The sequence below is a fragment of the Papaver somniferum genome, chromosome 2 (assembly GCF_003573695.1).
Source record: "Papaver somniferum cultivar HN1 chromosome 2, ASM357369v1, whole genome shotgun sequence".
Lineage (NCBI taxonomy): Eukaryota > Viridiplantae > Streptophyta > Magnoliopsida > Ranunculales > Papaveraceae > Papaver > Papaver somniferum.
The window spans coordinates 130,139,384-130,156,826 of record NC_039359.1 but is presented as its reverse complement, the minus strand read 5'-3'; the positions used below and the strand labels follow the sequence as shown (position 1 = coordinate 130,156,826).

At 43.6% G+C, this 17,443-nt stretch overlaps 1 pseudogene; it reads left to right on the top strand.

The window, feature by feature from the left end:
- The first annotated feature begins 213 nt into the window (after nt 1-213).
- On the top strand, nt 214-3,285 carry LOC113349118 (annotated as a pseudogene).
- Nucleotides 3,286-17,443: the final 14,158 nt, after the last annotated feature.

Here is a 17,443-nt window from a genome sequence, read left to right as displayed (position 1 = left end):
TTTTCGTTTCTTAAATTTTATTCTTTAAATATTATTATATTTTATTTTCAAACTATTTATTTTATATACCATTTCATTTAATTTGCCAATAATAAAAATAAAACAAATATTAAATAATCGCTTTATTTTAGTTTGATTTTTTGTTTGAAAATTATATATATATATATATATATATATATATATATAAGTGGTTAAGTAAAATGTTTTCTTTTAACAATCATAATAATAGTGACAATTAGTAAATTTGATATTATATATATATTTATATTTAATACTCTAGTAAAAAAATTAATTTATTTCTTAAACCAATAAAATTGAATAGAACTATTTTCAGAGAATTGTCTGTTTTTTGTCATTTGCTATAACAACAATGGTTGAACCTGATATTTTACCAAACATATCACAGGAATGGGAAACTTGTCTTTGATAGTGGTTTCATTTAGTTATCTATAATCCACATAAAACCTCCATGTGTTGTCCTTCTTCTTGACAAGCAAAATGGGCGAAGCACAAGGACTGTGACTATTTTGTATGATTCCTGCCTTAAGCATTTCTTGAACCAATGTTTCTATCACTGACTTTTGAACATATGGACACCTATATGGCCTTTGGTTTGGGGGTGTGGAGTTTGGTTTTAATGGAATGGAGTGGTCAAGGCTTCTGTTGGGTGGTAGTGAATTGGGCTCCTTAAAGACATATACCTGACACATGTCATGTTCTGGTTAGTGGGACAGGAGGGGATAGGGAAAATGGGGACAGGTGATCCGGAGCCAACCCTTTGGTTTAAGCATCGCGTAAATTTTGACGGGCTTGTGGAGTAGGCACATCTCTAAACCAAGGTAAAATCTTGTGTTCTTGTTTAATTTCTGCGTAGTTTTATTGTTTTTTGGTATAAGGTTTTTCTTTTTTTTGTATTTTTTTTTTTTTTTGTAAAAGTGCTAACTGTGTAGTGATCTATATCCATTACAGGTCAAATACAGGATCTCTATTGGTGTTAAACTCTAATCGGATTTCGGAGCTACCAGTAATCATGGTGAGTATATAACTTCATAGTTTGGCTGTTCATGAAAAATCTCTTTTTAAAGTCCGCTAACTTATAAAATCGGTTCGATCAAGCAACCTTGCAAGGCAGGGATTTACTAATTGTATTGCTTGGTTAGTTGTTCTTCGTATAGGTTTCTAACTTGAAAATAATGTTCGTTTTATTTTATTATTTGACAGAGCACTTGTACATTCTGTGATGGTGCCATGGTAGCTGGAGATGGTACTGCCGTTTTCACTGCAGAATGCTCAGTACATATGTGAGGTTTGGTCCGTCTGGAAACCAGATTTGCCCAACTTGTGGTACTAAATGGAAGGATATTCCTGTCATTCGCCCTGCACCAGCCCCAATACCACAACCTATTCCTCCACCAACAGGTTTCGGACCATACCCAGGTTATCCCCCATCACTTTTTGGTCCTCCCCCACCACCAGTTCGACCATACCCAGGTTATCCCCCATCACCTTTTGGTCCTCCCCCACCACCAGTTCACCCATCACAGAGCACATCTTCTGAGCCACTTGTCCACAATGACGATGATCCCCTAAATTTGCGATCCAACTCTTCCTCTGATAACACATCTGTTATCAGGTCCGTAGATATCAAAACACACACTGAATTGCCAGCTGTTAAGCGGTCAGTTTCACAAGAAAACTTCCATATACTCGTCAATCTCAAATCTAATGTTACTGGTATTGATCAAGTTAATTGTCGTCCACCAATTGACCTCGTCACGGTTCTTGATATAAGTTATAGCATGGTAGGTGAAAAAATTCAGTTGTTAAAGCGAGCCATGAGGTTTGTGATACAAAACCATGGCCCTTCTGACAGATTATCTGTAATTAGCTTCTCACATAATGCCTATCGCCTCTTCCCCCTTCTCCTCATGACTGATTCTGGTAAACAACGTGCACTACATGCTGTGGATTCTTTGGTTGCTGATGGTAATACAAACATCGTAGAAGGACTCAACAAGGGCATAAAGGTTATTGAAGATCGAAGACACAAAAATACTGTTTGTAGCATCATGCTATTATCAGACGGGGAGGACACATGCACGTACGTGAAGACGATCAACCTTAAGGAAAGTTCCAGTTCATACATTTGGATTTGGTGCAGACCATGACGGTGTCATGTTGCATTCAATTGCAGAGAGTTCGAAAGGAACTTTTTCATTTATCAAAGACGAAGGAGTAATACAAGATGCATTTGCTCAACGTATTGGTGGTCTCCTTAGCATCAAGTCGCTTGACCTTTGCATTAGTCAACTAAAAGCAGGGAGTTATTCCACTTCTTTGACAGGCGAAAACCAAGTAGGATCTGTTGACATCGGGGATTTGTATGCAGATGAAGAGAGGGATTTTTCTCGTGCTTGTTAACGTTCCAGTTTTAACTGATGGGAATTCCAACGATCAGATGAAGTTGGTTAGTGTGTGGTGTGATTACAAAGATCCTTTAACTAAAGAATCTGTTACTACCGAAGCTATCGAAGTGAAACTTCAGAGACCCGAAATGGTTAATGAAGAAGATATGGTTGTTTCTATTGAGGTTGATAGGCAGAAGAATCGATTGCAGGCCGCTGAGGCAATGAGTAATTCGCGTGCTGCTGCTGAGAGAGGTGATCTACCCAGAGCGCAGTCTATACTTAATGGTTGTAGGACGCGGATGGCAGACACCATCTCTATGTATGCCTGCGACGGATTAGCTACTGATTTAGATTTAGAGCTTCAAGAGGCACGATCGAGGATAGTAAACCAGAGTATGTATGAGTCAAAAGGAAAGGGATTTCTTCTTGCAGGAGTGTCTTCACATTTTGCACAACAGGCTTGTTATGGCGGAGCTGGATTTTCTAGTAGTGCTTACCAGACAGATAACATGCGTAGAATGGTTGATAAATCTCGTGCTTCTGTTTTCCCTCCTGCCAACGACAATACACACCAAAAAAGACCTCGTGCATCCGTCTTCCCTCCTGCCACAGACAATACACACCATAAAAGACCTCATGCATCTGTCTTCCCTCCCGCCAGCTGACAATACACTCCAAAAAAGAAAAATAGTTGAACAAAAAAAGAGCTTTGTTTGGTGATTCCGTTGGTTTGGTGATTTCGTTAGGATGATTCATATTTGTGGAGTTTTCTTTTTTTAGGATACAACCGTTTTTTTTCTCTTAAGTAATAAAATTTGTTAAGTTTAAATTCTGGATTAAAATGTTTATTAAGTAATAAAATTTGATTTGCATGCAAGGATTGAATTGTTTTATTGTAAAGATTTTACCAGAGTCTTGTCAGGCTTCCTTGTTCTTTGGTCTCCCTGGTGCAAACTGAATATGTTAGAGGCATATAGTTGTTGTGGCAGCATAGTATCCTGGTGGCCTTTCCCAATCTGAATAAGAAAATGATCTCATCTCAGCCGACTTCAAGAAAGAATGTTGTAAATATCTGATAGTTGAAAGTCTTGTTTGACCGATATTTTTTACTTTCTCTCGCAATCCTTCGGATACAAATGGAACAAAACCCATTTTATCCCATCCGTTTCTCGGCAATTGTGCAAGAGTTCTCAACAAAGAATTTGACTGATTAGATCATTTAAGGAATATGTGGTCCGTGTGGAAAGTGCAAAATTTCTTTTTGGCCGGCCCGCAAAATTTACTAGTCTTGTTTATCTTATGTTAAAGTCTGCGGGCATCCAACTCAAAACTAATTGGCAACGAGTGGAACGGCCTTTCCATATTATATTTGAAGTTCATTATGCGGAAACTAGGGATGTGGGACTATTTGTCCTTTCACACCCTCCCTCACGTGTAAGGCCAGTCACTCGGCCTAACACGTGGACCTACGCACGTGTGGGTCTTGGGTGTGCAGCTGACATCGGTCACGGTCCACCCCATGTACAGGTCATACGAGTGACCAGTCATTTGGTCACGGGTGTACATGTGCCCACTCGGGTTACGACGGCTACTAATTCGGCCTACACCCCGCGTATGAGACCTAGCTCTGATACCATGTTAAAGACTGCGAGCATCCAACTCAAAACCAATTGGCAATGAGTGGAGCGGCCCTTCCATATTATATTTAAGTTCATTATGCGGAAACTAGGGATGTGAGACTATTTTTCCTTTCACATCTTAAGACTTCAAGACCAATTCATTTTCAACTGTGCATCACTTTCATGCTCATTGAGACTTGTCACTTTAACATCATCTTACCATTGTGAAAATCTCTTTATTTTGCTAGATGATAAGTTACTAATTTTACCGAATAGCCTAGTTGGTTCAAAATTTTTCTTCTTACTTTTCCTTTTCTTTAAATCGGTTGTAATTGTACATATGTGCTTTGTGACTTAAACTTATAAAATGGCAATCAAGTGAATCTATCAAGAACTGAACTGGGTTAGCTAGCATCACAATGGCTCTTGTAGGTGTAGATAATCCACAGGGCTAGGTGGCAAGATCCTAAGCTGTGATACACCAAAGAACAAAGAGCGGTGAAGCACAAGATAGAACCAGACGGCGCAAGGAGCGAGGTATCGCGTAGGTCAGATGTGACGTGATCCTTATCCTCTGACAGGTCGGGCGAACAATCAGAAACCACTCGGTCAGACGAAGGGAGATGGTCAAACAAAGGAACGAGCAGAAGAGAAGGGCGACATCGTGTTAACCGGACGATTAAGACTAGGCCTCGGGTTAAGAACTATCGGTCAAACCAGAAAGTCGGGCGAGCAGTGAAGGTCCGATAGGGAACAACTAAATTGATGTAATGTGACCAACATTGTAATTCTGTTGTATGTCGACCTTGGCCTATAAATATAAGGGCAGGTCGAGAGAGAGAGGCAGGTTGGGAGAGAGAGAAAAACAAGGCATCATATTTGAGTTGTGAGAGCTTCACCATTTGAGAAGGAGAGAACAACTTGTAACCAAAGAAGAGAAATAAGAACATTCATCCTTTCACCCCGTGGACGTAGGTAATCATACGGAACCACATATATCCTTGTGTCTACATTTGCTTGTGTATCTTCAATTTGTGTTAAATTATCTTATACTTCGTTGGATGTAGTGTGTGGTTTTATGCCACTACATTCTGGCGCCGACTAAGGGGACGTCTAAGTTCTCCAGATACCTTGACTGCATGTGCCAACAGGGACGATCCAAAATCTCTTAAAAACACTTTGTGTGTTAGTTGATGCTATGGGATGAACTCTGCTCGGTGAAAGTTTGTATATGATCGTTTGGTTTGAAGACTGTTGAGATAGTTAAGTTTTCGTTGTTAAGATCGAGTCGTTAGCAAACATTTTTAGTTAGGTCGATCCCGAACAGTCGACTAGTCTCGCTTGTAGGAGAGTCTGTTTTCGTGTCTTAATCTTCGTTTTCGTAGTACTTTTCGCACTTGTCTTCGTATTTTGATCTTAGTTTTGTCCCGCGAGTTCAACAACGAAATACCCATAAACTCCCAAATAACATCTTCGATGTGTGGTTGAAGTTGTTTGAGGTTCCATGTTGGCTGGGGAAAATGCCAAAACAACAGCACGGCGAGATTATTGGTCGCCGGTAAAGGAATCCAAGGAATCAAGGGAAGACATCCCTTTGTAGTTCCAAGGGAGTGCATAAGTCTTAGTCCAGTTTTTGCCGTGGTGTGCTGACCTCATAAAAGTACGAATTTGAACCTTTTACCCACAGAGAACTAGGTGTTAATGATTTGGAGTCTAGGGAATGTAGGAAAAGTTGTAGTTAATGCAGAGTCGAGGTACTGAAAGCGACGTCGTGCAACTTTGAAAGCGACGTAGCATGATACCCGTCTAAAAGGAGACACTTAGAGTCTGAACAGGGCAAATTGGCGAGGTCAGCATGGCAGAGCAGAAGGAATCGTGCTTTTGAAACTCAGTCTTGGTGTCAGTTACCTTTTTCTTCTAAAAACCGTGCGTACTATAGAAACTTTTCAAAAACAGGTTAAAGTAAGGTGTTGTCTGTTTTCACTGACGTAGGTAGGGACGACTCTCGGACTGACGGCACACTGTGTCCGATGGATAGCACGTCAGGGATGGGAATAACTCTGAGGAACCGCACAATCTCCAGTAACAGCATGTAAGGAGGAGTAACTTGGACGAGGCGAGGGAGTAACGGGCATCCACCACCAGAGGAATCACGAGCTGCTGCAAGGGGTATGCCAACTGTGGACGAGGAGATCGATCTGGGACGAGACGGTGACCCATCGCCTCTGGAGATAATCGCCTCGCCCCCAAGGAGGGATGATCAAATAGATGGACTTACCGCGTCAGACACGGAAGATGATGAGGCAACATTGATCCTGCATGCTCAGAGACGAAACATGAGATGACAAGATGAGTATCAAGAAGCCCTCGGGCGAGAGCAAGAACGACTAAGGCGAGTACAACTAGGAAGAGAAAAAACTATCGGAATTGATCCGGTGACATCGACTCAGATACCCCCCGCAGTACCACCTCCACCACCTATGATGACGACACCACCCCTGCCCATTTAGGCCATCCAAATGGTCACTCTAGCCATGAGAGTACAGATCCAACACTGTTCACAATTCTGGAAAGCCAAAGAAGGCAAGAGGAGGCTTTAAGGGATCTTCAGCAGAGGAACCTAGCTCTAGAGTTCGAGAACTATCAGCTATGGAACTTAAGGTCGAGGTCGAAAGGATATTCTAGCCGAGGGACATCCGGACACCAAGGCCGAATCGGGAAGGTACCACCTGCAGTAGGACCAAGCAATTCCGGTCGATCAAGACCACCCCCAACACCACCTATTGGAAGATACGGACCACCCGAGGATTCATCGACAAACGACCAAAGGCAGGAGGAATAATCAACAGAGAAACACAAGGTCCGACAATGCGACTGAAGCCAAACTAAGAGAGTTATAGGAAAAGATAAGGAAGTTGCCAGGAACCGGCGAAGAAGATAAGCTCGCCGAGGTCATAAGAGAGGCCGAGAGGACCCCTTTCACCCAAGAGCTAGAACTAAGGACCTTATCACCTAAGTGCACGCTCCCCACCTTCCCATCAAGGTTCGACGACACGGGAGACGCAGTTGAGCATTTGAAGATGTACACAATGTCCCTAATACAATGGAAAAACCATGAGGTGGTAATGTGCAAGTTCTTCCCAGCGAGTTTGGAAGGGGAGGCAAGGAAATGGTTCTACAACCTCGCACGAGGAACAGTCAACAGTTATGAGACTCTAGTCGAAGCCTTCCTTTAAACATACATGCACAACAACAGACCTCGGCCCAGGGTCAACAGGTTATTCAACTTGGCCCGACGGTTCAGAGAACCTCTCAGATCATTGACCGATAGATGGAGAAATTTGTGTACAGAAATTGGGAAAGTACCCGTCGACCAGCAGATATTCGGGTTTGAAAACACACTTGGGAGGTCGGATCCCATCTGGATAGCCATGTTCACTGAAAACCCACAAACATTGAAATAAATGAGGAAAATGCAAGAACATTTCATCGCCCTAGAAGAAATTCAGGAAGAGTCAAGGGATAAGGGAGTGCAAGAGGCTAGTGCGGCGCCCGAGTCGACATCGGACGTTGTTCAAAGGCGTCCCGAGAAGAGACCGAGCCCACCTAGCGAGGAAATGGGAAGAAGGAATGGGTGGATAAGGGAAAGAGGCTGAGGCACGAGGCGAGAACATACACCCCTTTGAATGCTCCACTAGAAGAAATCTTCAAAGAGGTCGAAAAAAGGAGTGACATCATATACCCAGCTTCAAGAGGGGCACAGTTCGAGGAGACCAAGGATCACCCGGAATATTGCCATTATCATCAATATCGAGGCCACTCTACAAATAACTGTCGAGAAGTGAAAGACATTGTGCAACACCTTATTAGAGATGGTTATCTGAGGCAGTTCGTCCGACACCCAGCCCAGACGACCGCAGTGCCCGATGCACCCGTTCATCAGGTCCGGATCGACAGATCCACACAGTTTGTTAACACGATTTCCCATTCTGCCACTCAAGCGTACAATCTGAATCCTGGAATCATGTCAAGAATCCACAAAAGAGATCATAATGGGAAGGAAATTTTCAGTGTAGCAAAAGCTTTGACGATGGAATCCTGGATGATGCGACCCATCTTTTTCTCGGCTCAGGATATCCTGATGAATGGCCAAGCTCACAGTGATCCCTTGGTTATCACCCTACTGATTGAGGAATATGGGGTAAGAAGGATACTAGTAGATAGTGGGAGCTCAGTCGAATTACTCTTCTACGATACGTTCAAAAGGATGGAGTTGTCAGATGATATACTCGTCCCATCGACATATCGTATCTACGGTTTTAATTGAACCGTAACCATCCCAAAGGGCGAAGTAACTCTAAGGGTATCGGATGGAGGTGGTTACCTAGATACTTTAACCACATTTTGCGTGGTTGATGTCGCCTCGCCCTATGAAGCTATAATCGGAAGACCATGGATCGCGGGAATCAAAGGAGTGGCATCGGTGTATCATCAAAGGCTACGATTCCCAACGTACAAGGGGATAGCTGAGGTCTTAGGAGATCCACAGGCATCCCGACAGTGCATGCAGGTCGATACCTAGATAAATGAGGAGCGACGAGCACGACAAAGGGGAGAGAAGAAAAGGGCTAAAGAATCCAAAGTCGCAGAAGAACTGGAAAGAGTTATTTTGCAGGCGGTCATGACTTACGAAGCACAAGGAAACGAGCCTTCATAGCAATTAAAGGAGACATCGCCGGTTAAGGAATCAAAACCAAACTTCTCGGCCGTGGAACCTACTCGGGAGATTAATTTGGGAACTGTAGAAGAACCAAGGGTGGTAAGGATCGGGTCCTTACTATCGGACGAACAAGTAAACCAGCTCGTGGTGGTGCTAAAGGAAAACATGGACGCATTCGCATGGAACATGCACGATATGGAGGGCATAGATCCGAAGGTATGATGTCACCATCTAAGGATCGATCCAAGCTTCAAGCCAGTCCGACAAAAGATGAGGCGAATCGCACCAGAATTACAGGCGGCCGTCGAGAAGGAGCTAAAGAAGTTACAGGAATCGGGAATAATTAGGAAATCGCACTACCCACAGTGGATATCTAACATGGTCGTGGTACCAAAGAAAAACGGAGGAGTTAGAATCTGTATCGACTTCAGCGACCTGAAAAAAGCTTTTCCGAAAGACAGTTTCCCTCTCCCAAGTATCGATCAACTTGTGGAATCTATAGTAGGGTACGAGGCACTAACGTTGATGGACGGATACGCGGGGTATAACCAGATCCCACTGGCTCCCGAGGATCAAGAACACACCTCGTTCTTCACACCAAGGGGCCTATACTGCTACACCAAGATGTCGTTTGGGCTGAAGAATGCAGGCGCCACATATCAGAGGTTGGTGGGAGACATGTTTGAAGACCAGATCCACAACACCATTGAGGTCTATGTCGACGATATGCTAGTAAAAAGTCGCCTAGCCAAGAATCACATCTGAGACCTGCGGGAAATTTTTCGAACGATGAGAGAATATAAAATGAAAGTTAACCCAACCAAATGCGATTTTTGGGTCACATCGAGAAAATTTTTGGGATATATCATCACTCCAAAGGGGATATAAGCAGATCCCGAGAAAGTCAGATCCATCCTCGAGATGCCGTCACCAACCACAATAAAAGACGTACAAAAGCTGAACGGAAGTATAGCAACATTGGGGCGATTCATATCTCGATCGTCCGACAAATGCAAGGATTTCTTTAGCACTCTTTAAAAAGGAGCGAAATTTAAATGGACGGACGCCTGTGAGGAGGCGTTTCAGAATATTAAGCTACATCTTGCAAGTCTTTCAGTATTACAAAGACCTGATCCATCGGAGGTCCTCACATTATACCTCGGAGCAACTTCATATGCTATCAGTGCAGTCTTAGTTCGAAATGAAGGGAACGAGGAAAAGCCCGTTTACTTCATCAGCAAAACAATAAGTCCGGCCGAGAAAAATTATACAAGGATGAAACATATGATTCTAGCGCTAGCTTTCTCCACCTTTAAGCTAAGGACGTATTTCTAATCCCATCGGATCCGCGTGCTCACAAAATCACCTATTGAGGCGGTACTGGACAATGCAGGACGATCTGGAAGGATCTCCAAATGGGGCGCGCAAATTAAACAGTTCAATGTTTTCTACGAAATGAGGACAATAGCGGCAGATTTCTTGGAAGATTTTCCACTAAGCGACCAAGATGAGGTCGAGGACATACCCGGAATGGAAGAAGATCGAGAAAACCCGGCCGACTTACTCGAAGCAAGTAGCCCATCACGTTGGGAAGTATTCGTCGATGGAGCGTCGAACAAAGATGGATCGGGGATTGGGATAGTAATACCACACCAAAGGGACGAAAAATGGTCCATTCGTTTAGATTGGAATTTAAGGCGACAAACAACGTCACCGAGTACAAAGCTGCGATTCACGCCCTGAGATTAATCGTCGAGATGGGCCTATAATATGTAAGACTAACTAGCGACTCATAGTTGGTGATCCGACAAATCACAGGAAAATACGTCATCCACGACCCGATTTTGCAGAAGTACTGGGAGCTCTCCCAATTCTATATCGACCAGATCCCCAACATCAAATTTCGCCACATATGCAGAAAAGATAATCGACACTCGGACGCATTGGCATATATTGCATCCCATCTCACAGACCCAAGTGTGGAGGGTATTCGTGTCATGAGACTCCTCGCCCCATCTATACCAGAGACACCCGAGGTGCACGTAGACGTGGCTATCAACACGGCCGACAGATATCCGGACGGAGATTGGAGAAAGCCGATTCATTCGTACTTGGAGACAGTCGAGTTACCCAAGGGGTGACCCGAGATCAACAAAGTGAAAAGCAAATCGGCCGCTTATGAGCTAAGAGACGGAATCCTATACAGGAAATCATACCTGGGACCACTCTTAAGATGCTTAAGTAAGGAAGACGGCCAGGCAATCCTGAATGAACTACACTATGGAGCAGCCAGAAATCACAGCTCGGGACGAAGTTTGTCAGCGAGAGCAAAAACGATGGGATACTTTTGGTCTTATATGAACGATGAAGCAAAACAAATGGCGCAAGCTTGCGAAGAATGCCATCGGTTTGGTAAGAAGATACATGCACCTTCAGTAACTCTAAACTCGGTAGTAAGCCCCTGGCCCTTCGCAAAGTGGGGGATCTATATCGTGGGACCATTACATGTAGGATCGGGGCAGAGAAAATACTTAATAGTAGCGACGGATTACTTCACTAAATGGGTAGAGGTGGCACCACTGAGACATATCCGTGACAAGGACGTCTTCAGGTTCATTTGGGAGCACATCATCTGTCGTTTCGGAGTACCGGCGGCCATCGTCTCGGATAATGGAAAACAGCTCCAGGGAGAAAACATCGACCTACTGTTCAACACCTATAACATCAGAAAAAGCAAGGCTACCCCCATATACCCTCAAAGTAATGGGCAGGCCTAGATCACAAACAAAACCATCGCCGACAATATGAAGAAAAAATTAGATGGAGAATACGGTAATTGGTGCGAAGAACTCTAGAATGTTTTATGGGCCTATCGAACCACTCAAAGGGAAGCAACATGGCTATCACCTTTCATCCTGACCTATAAAACCGAAGCGATACTACGAACTGAAGCAATGATACCCACCACAAGAACTGAAGCCTGGAGGCGGAACATATCGGCAGATCTAATATTGGCCAAGCTCGATGACTTGGAGGAAACAAGGGAGATGGCGTTGCAAAAAATGGAGAATTACCAAAGGAGATTACAACAAGAATACAATAAACGAGTTCGACCAAGAGAGTTTCAACCGGGGTAGTTAGTGTTGAAATATCTAGCTGATTGGGAACGTGACAAAAAGGGCGGTAAACTAGCGGCAAGGTGGGGAGGACCATACACAACCGTGTCTAAAGCTGGCGAAGGAGATTATCGATTACTCAAACCAGACGGCAAACCCGAGTTAAAACCGTGGAACGCTCAACATCTGAAACTCTATTGCCCATGAGGGGTTCGAGGGAAACAGGTAAACATACTTGTCATTCATTTCTTTAAAACCGCGAGGGGTAGGAAATATGACATGAGCGACAAATGGTCATTCGTACTCGGGGCAAAGCCAGTGAGGAAGTGCCGAGGTGACTTACACTCGAATGGTCATTCGTACTCGGGGCAAAGCCAGTGTGGAAGTGCCGAGGTGACTTACAGTCGACTGTCTATTCGATACTCGGGGCAGTGGCAGTGTGAAAGTGCCGAGGTAGCCTAAGGGTACTGGTGGTTGGAAGCCAGATACCAAAGGTTGTTAAGATACGATTTCTTTTCAGCTAGGTAACCTACTTACATCTGAAAGGCTACCCCCATCGCAGGTGGCCGTGACCACCTGCCCGAGTTGGTTGGTCGATAACCACTCGGGATTATCGGGCCTAGACCTAGGGCGACTATAACCCTTCCACTGAATCTAAAAGATAGTGATGAGATACCTCGGCTGAGACATGGCATCGGGCCCGATGACCCTCCTTGTTGAGTGTGTTCGACATAAAAGGCACTAATAACCAATACATGTGACATCAAATGCAGGTGCGTAACATAAACAATAAGATAAGGCTGAAATTGTCAACACAATGAAAAAGACGGAAATTATCAAGGAAAATAGAAAAGGAAAAACAAGCTTGGCGACGCAACACCCCATTTAAATAAATTGTTCAAAAAAGCATGGGACAAGTGTTCAAACGAATTACAACCCGCAACAAAGGGGAAATTAGCGGCGCAGCACTACAAAAGGCGTGATCAACTCCTGGGTGGAACAAAAATGGCCCCTCCCTTCCTCTGAGCAACCTCGTGGCGCTTTTGCGCGATGTACTCGTTTACACCGGCCTTGATCGCCTCAGCAAGCTCGCTCTAATGAGCGTTTCTCTCGTCCACAATCTGCTGAGAAAGCTGCTCGGACCTCGACTCGGCGGCTTGGAGATTAACCTTCATCTCGCCTTCAGCCTTCTTCCACTGCTCCACCTCTTTCCCGAGGTTGTGCACATCTCGCTCCAGATCCTTAGCACGACTCTTCTCGGCTGCAACAAAACATTATAAGCATGTTAAACGCGGAATATAGCAGAACATGGAGTAAAAACAACAAATTAACTCATTCTTAAGGCCACCCCAACATGCACTCCAGAGACCTGATAGGGTTGACAACACAGATTCTAACAACTCCACGGACTTGGAAAACCCATCGTCGGCCTTACAAAGCTTCAAAGTTAACTCATTATAGTATTGTTCATTGAATTCATTCGAAGGGCAATATTTCTTGTGATCGTTCCACTCGGCCCTCTGACGATTATATGACAATTGTAGCATCGATAACTGGTCTTGGGTCCACTCTAGGTCACTGAATAGCTTATCGAAACCCTTGGTCCTTTCAAGAAGATCTCGGTTGGACTGTTCGGCCACAACTTTTTCCCTCAAAATTCGTCGCCGATCTTCATGAAGATCTCGATTTTGAAGCCTAAGGGAACCATTTTGACTCCCAGATTATCGGCTAGTAACGTTTTATCACCAGCAAGTCTTTGAAACATGCCCAAGCGAGACCGTAAGTTATCTATCTCCTCGGGGAAATACTCAAATAGGCGATATCTGTCCAATTCCTCTCGAAGTTGCTGGATCTCGGCCTCCTGTCGGTCTATCTTCCCATCCTTATTGGAAATTCGTTGTCGAAGATTCTCCACATGATCTTTCTCGATATCCCATTTTCTCTTCATAAGCCTATACTCCGAAGAAGCGTCTAGATCTATATTAGATATTTCGGCTAGAAGAACAATAATTGACTCAGGACATTGGTACGAAGAACTCAATCAACACAACTATGTAAACAATATATCGTCCTCATCTTATTGATCGGGGATGTCGATCACAATGTACGAGCTTTTTAACACCACTCCCTTCGCCGACACCTTTCCCCGAGGAGGATTACGCCTTGGAACCAAACCTTCACCACCAACAGTATCGGACCCTCCAACATCTTCATTCTCGCGCCTAGGGATTTTATGCACAAGGTTCAGCGTCAGAACACGTGAAGGCAAAAAACAGGGGAAAGTACATGTACTTAGAATAAAAGTTATATGTTTGTTACCTTCCCCTGGTCTTCCTCGACCCTTGTGACAACACTCCTATTCTTGGAAATAGAAGTCGATTTCGTAGGCTCGCCCTGAGGCTTAACCTACGACAAGAAAGTAATCAATACACTAAGCCGATACAGCAGGAATCAAAGAAAGTGGAAAGAAAGCAACATACCTTATCATCGTTAATCACCTAGAATGGATAAGGCTCTGCAGGAAATTGAGGAGGAGGAAAGCTGCCATGCAAAATTAGACCGCGAACAAGAAGTGGAACTCGGTCCCAGTATGGGTCATTGGTGTGGCGAGCACGCTTGTTGGAACCTTTACCAAGGGGATCAACATCTAGCATCAATCTGTCAACGCCCTCGGGCATAGATTTCTGACGGTGAGGGCTAGCAGCAAAACCAGCAAGGTCGCCATTGGTAGCTGTCCCGCTCCGGTAGTTTACGATAAAATTGGCATAAGTGTAATTGGGAGCGTCTCCAGGCTTATAGGTCGACCAATCGGCCGTAGATCCGCGACCCTCGCCTCGGTCTCTCCACTCATTCACCATACAGAAAGTGTTGCCATTCCACTGAGTCAAGGCCCGATACGGACAAAGCCGCGACAATACCTCATAGTAGAAAGGGATGACAGGGTTGTATAGAGGAAAGCGAAGGCCAAGTTCCAACTGCCCATGAGTGACGATGACCGCCTCATACGACTGATCATGATTATCGATATCGGTCTTCTTCAACACACCCGTCTGGCCCGAGACTAGGGTCACTTCATAGTTATGAAGAACGAATTCTTCCTTCAACTGTTCAATAAACTCATCATCAGACAAGTCTTTGGAGACTCTCTTATCAGCCCTACATGAAAAAGAGGGAGAATCATCAGGAAAAAGGGAATTTATAGCACGATAATCGTGATGTGAAATACTCTCAAGCCAAAATAGGGAATCAAGAGAAACAACATCGCCCTCGGAGAAGGTATCCCTCACACACCTTTTTTCAGTCATTGACGGAGAAGAAGTAGCCATGGCAGAAAGCGAACGGAGAGATACGAACGTTGGTGAAGAGAGAAGCAAAAGGAAGAACTAACCACGACTGTCGCAAACCTCACCAACAAAAACAGCAAAGCCGAAGACGGAGAAGATAAGGGAATCACCGGAATTAATGGCGTCGGTAAAGTGGGAGGAAAAGAAAAAATAAGAACATCACTTGGTTTCTCTGAAAAATGGCGAGCAAAGGAAAGAGAACATGAAGGTAGGTATTTATAGGGTGCAGCGCCTCAACCGACAACAACGGTTACAAGTCGTAAAGGGAGAATTAGTGGGAGACTGCATGGCGGAATTCTCGGCATGCTCGAGGACGTGGGAAGGTGGAGCGATTTTCTTTCCCTCGTGCCAAGCACACGAGCGAAAGAAGGGGCATAAATGTAGGTGTAGATAATCCACAGGGCTAGGTGGCAAGATCCTAAGCTGTGATACACCAAAGAACAAAGAGCGGCGAAGCACAAGATAGAACCAGACGGCGCAAGGAGCGAGGTATCACGTGGGCCGGATGTGACGTGATCCTTATCCTCTGACAGGTCGGGCGAACAATCAGAAAGCACTCGGTCAGACGAATGGAGATGGTCAAACAAAGAAACGAGAAGAAGAGAAGGGCGACATCGTGTTAACCGGACGATTAAGACTAGGCCTCGGGTGAAGAACTATCGGTCAACCAGAAAGTCGTGCGAGCAGTGAAGGTCCGATAGAGAACAACTAAATTGATGTAATGTGACCAACATTGTAATTCTGTTGTATGTCGACCTTGGCCTATAAATATAAGGGCAGATCGAGAGAGAGAGGCAGGTTGGGAGAGAGAGAAAAACAAGGCATCATATTTGAGTTGTGAGAGCTTCACCATTTGAGAAGGAGAGAACAACTTGTAACCAAAGAAGAGAAATAAGAACATTCATCCTTTCACCCCGTGGACGTAGGTAATCATACCGAACCACGTATATCCTTGTGTCTACATTTGCTTGTGTATCTTCACTTTGTGTTAAATCATCTTATACTTCGTTGGATATAGTGTGTGGTTTTATGCCACTACAGCTCTTTTAGCTCTCTTCTCTCTCCAAAATTCTCTCAACAATTCAACTTTTTTTCAACAAAATTCTTCCTGGATCTACACATGGCAACTGAGTAATCTTCTCCAGTGTCTTCTCCTTAGCTAGAGGGGGTTAATTGTGATGCCCCTCGATCCTTGATACAAATTTATGATGCATATTGAAGGAATTGTAAGAGGACGGGACATAAACGTATGTAATTTTTGTAAGCTATTTGATAGTTACTATGGAACGACATGGCAATTAATATCCTCCAGAAGTAACTTGTATCTAGGTGGCACCCCATAACCGGTACTAGGATCTATTTAGTATTATGCTAGGTTAAAATAAGTTGGATTAAGTTTTCACTTCCCGTAAGGAGATTTTGAGAGCAAAAACAAAAGAGAGTAGAATGAACGGCAGCCAAAAGGGTGAACTACTTATGGTGGCGGTGATGAAATTAGGCTAAAAGAGAAAGTACGATGTGGTTGTTGGTAAGGGATTTACTAGATTTCCTATTTTCCCTATAGTTGATAATCAGATCTTGTACTCTTAAATTTTATTCTTTGTCTGGATTTCTTTTAGGGATTGATATATCTTAAGGTGAAAGCCAGAGGAAATGAATTTTTGAAGTTTTAGGATCGATATAGACGAAGTTTTGGACCAAGGCAAGTTTTCTTTAGACTCTCTTCATTCGGATATAATTTAGAAATCAATGTTACTAGCCACTAAGAACTTACCTAGGGTTTATGAAGAAAAACATGCCTAATATCTCAATCCTATAGTTTAGGTATACTTGTGTGCTTCTGTTTGTAAATATTGAAATGTTTTATGGTTGATCTCTTCCTCGTTAGCTTGTTGTGAATTTATGGGATATCTCAATTTGTACCTTGACTTAGCCTAAAGATATCTCAATTTGATCCATTTTCCAAATGTTAGGTCTGGTGATTATGCGTCTGTAGAACAACAATTTGTGTACATTTGGAAGTGTGGATCCATGAATATGTTGTCTTTATAAATTAGTAATGCTAGACTACTGTTTAGATGTTAAATGTGTATAAATCAGTTGACATACGGTGAGTTCATGGTTGGTTGTAACTTTTAGCCTTCCCATTGGTAATTAGGTAGTACAATTATTACTTTAAATGTTGGGAACTAGCTCTCTACATACAGTTACCCTTTTATTGTTCCATTGTTAGTAG